Source organism: Frankliniella occidentalis, unplaced genomic scaffold, assembly GCF_000697945.3.
Source record: "Frankliniella occidentalis isolate FOCC.00 unplaced genomic scaffold, Focc_3.1 Scaffold851, whole genome shotgun sequence".
In the NCBI taxonomy this organism is placed as follows: Eukaryota; Metazoa; Arthropoda; class Insecta; order Thysanoptera; family Thripidae; genus Frankliniella; species Frankliniella occidentalis.
In genome coordinates, this window is record NW_026267959.1 from 9,230 (window position 1) to 12,430 (window position 3,201).

The following is a 3,201-nucleotide window of genomic DNA, read 5'->3' on the forward strand; positions in this document are numbered from 1 at the left end:
ACACTGTTAAAAATTTTCGGGGAGATTTTACAGGTAAAGTCTGGGTATACTAGACGCCAATATAAAGTCTGGTAAAATTACCAGTGTTTGTAAAATTACAGAACACTTGTAAAAATAAATACCGAAACTGCTTGTAAAAATATTTCACATTTTACCTGGAAAATATTTACAGATTTGTTCTTGAAAATTTTTACCATACAACAGCTTGTAAAATTCCATGTGTTGGGAAAATATTTGTTGATGTGGTCTTGTAAATATTTACCATGCAATGACTTGTAAAATAACATGTTGTGGCTAAATATTTGCAACAAGATCCGGTAAACTCTTTGCATTACATGATATGGTAATAATTGTGCAAGTTTATGTAAATTAAGAAACCAAAATAATCTTGAAGACCACAGGTCTGTGTATTCTTTTCACAGAATGTATAGTGAAATATATTTCTACTTTTAGTGGTATTTGTGCAGAGTGCATGCGGCTTATTAAGAAAAATTCTCTTATTAATTTCAATTTTTGTTTTTATTACTTTTGGTCAAAACCAGTGACAAGGAAATAAATAGTATCAGATCATAACCATTTCAACAGTCAGTAAAATCCTGTAACTAACAGAAATGATTCACTTAAATATCTATGAGATTAAGTACTTTCATGGTAGCTATTTCAAGTCAACAGAGGCCTAACCTAAGAGAGTATGAGGCTCCTGCTGATAGCCCCTCACTTCCACTCATGTTTGAGTTACAGATGTTTACGGATGCTTCATGGAGAAACTACTGAGAATCATAGAAGACACGTCCTGAAATCAAAGTAAATAATGTTCAGGCTCCATGCGACAAAGTACAATCCAAGGTGGATCCACCTTGCTACAATCATAGCCGATGAAGCGGGGTTACTAAAAGGGCAATCATACCTTTAACAGAGTTGAAGTCGAATACATCCCCAGTGTTTCCATTTGCATTGGATTTCAACCGACAAAGGCCCCTGTAACAAACAGGAATTGGAAAATATCTAGGAGACGTCAAGTACTTGCATAGTATCTATTACAATTTCAACATAAGCTTACCTCACAAGAGAGCAAGCCTTAAAGTTGCACTTACTCGTGTTCATGTTTGTTGAGTCACAGACGCTAAGAGGAAAATCAGATGTGTCCTGTGAAAGAGGCAAATGTTGGTTAGGTTATTTAGATGGCCGAAGGAACAAACTACTCATGAAGTGGATATAGCGCATGAAGTAATACCTACCAGAATCATAACATACTACATTATGTCCTTCCACTAAGATTGGTGTGTTCAATGTAACACCATGTAAATCAAACACTACTATATCTGAAACCAAAACATATAGTTAAAAGACGTAACATAAAATTATCACTTCACTCACTCAACCACAGAGTTTACTGCTGCTCACCTGATCAAAACACTGAATTAGGCTTGGTATCATAACCTACACATGACATCCTCGGTCCTAGAAACAAAGATAAGGGATAAGGGAATACGACTTATATTATGTGTCAATATTTTAACGCCAAATGAGTCAACAAGATTCAACCCAATGCAATTTCTCTGGGTAAGATTTGCCTAGATTCTGTTCTTACTGAGGTTATGGTCCAGGTTAGGTTTCTCCAGCTCTTAATTTCTTGTCCAGGTGGTCACGGCTAGCGACTTCGGAACGTACAGCAGTGCACTCTTCTTGTTGGTATGTCTCTCGACGGCACTCTTCTTACCATGGATCAATGTTTCTGGAACTATCTTTGGTTGAACTGCGACAAAATAACTTGGTGAGCCTGCGCTCTCACGTATCGGTGTCGGCGTCGGCTGCTTGGCGTCTGCCGTCTGCGCCTTGCGGAGCTGCGGAGCGACGACGACAGCTGACGCTCTCAAACACACTTTCAACTGTTTCCCTCCCCCAAAACTCCTAACCTTTTCATGGCGAATACAAATTCGTTTTATAGTTTCCAAATTGACGGAGAAGGCTAAAAAACAAGTTTCCTCAAGAGATATTTCACATGTTTGTTTACCCTACCAAGACAGGAGGGGACATACAGTGGCCTATTGTCGTACAGTGGGCCTCTGTACAAGAAGTTGTATCTTTTGCTTTTCTACTGAGTCCACATTTAAACAATAAGTCCTCTTCAGTGTTTATTATCTAGTTGAAAGTAGAAAGGGAAAAGTAGCATATTAAGTTTTTGCCGTTATAGTTTAATGAGTTTGAGGGGGAGGGAAACTGGTGTTAACATCAAACTGTTTCATAGCTTTAAAAATCAACTTCACTTTGTCTACACTAATGAACAATAATCTCACTTGGTGTTCCATGTTTTTCTTTTTTGTATTCCTCCCACATTTGTCTTTCATTGCATCTATCTATGTTTCAGGTAAATATTGCAAGGTACTTGTTTGTCAGGTATGTTGTCCTGAAACCGAAGTTGTTTTTACATGCCATACTGACTTTACATATTGGACTTATGATGGATCAAGATTAATGGTGAAAGTTGAGGTATGTACAATACAGTATGAAGTTTCTCTCTGGTAGAATTATGTGCTCATTGTAATGGTTCTTTGAAGTGACCGAATCTTTTATATTTTTCAGGTGGTTATGTCGAGTTTGAGGTATTCATGGAGCATCATGTCTTGTGAAGTTATTTAGAGAGATAAATTTATAATAATTTGGAAGATCATTGCATTGACTTCGTCCAATGCAAATTTATGTCATTAAGGTACAGTGCCTGAACATTCTGACTTGTCTATTTTCTTCCGAGATGTTATCTGGTGCGAGAGAGGTGCAAATAGAAATCTCAAACCTTTAGAAAGCGGAAAGAGGGCAGGTGGTGAGTGCCATGCGGAAGGTTCAATAAAATTGCTTCTAGTCTTCAAATGTTTATAAGGTTTGGGCTTACAATAAATATTAAATGAAAGATGAATTTGTGCCACATATACAGAAGCATTTCATCAAATCCCTTCAAGTTGTTCTGAAATATATCAGCCAACAAGATAAAGTAACAAAGCACAATAACATCTTAAAAATATAATTCCAATGCAATAGGCGTTTGTCAGCATATCAAATCCTATACACTGTAGCAATTGAGCTTTAAAATTCTAGCATTAGTTAGTAAGCACTTTTTACAACAAAATAAAAAGAGAGTTTGTGCAACATATCTGGAAATACAGTAGTTTGCAAAGTCTCTTAAAATGGAGTCTCATTAAAAAA

General features: G+C 36.6%; 1 long non-coding RNA gene across 1 annotated transcript; it reads left to right on the forward strand.

Annotated features, from left to right (window-relative positions):
* Positions 1-1,862: 1,862 nt before the first annotated feature.
* LOC113212822 (uncharacterized) lies at positions 1,863-3,195 on the forward strand. The gene is made up of 3 exons (XR_003303741.2): positions 1,863-2,004; positions 2,369-2,490; positions 2,584-3,195. It is a non-coding gene; the product is annotated as an uncharacterized LOC113212822 (long non-coding RNA).
* Positions 3,196-3,201: the final 6 nt, after the last annotated feature.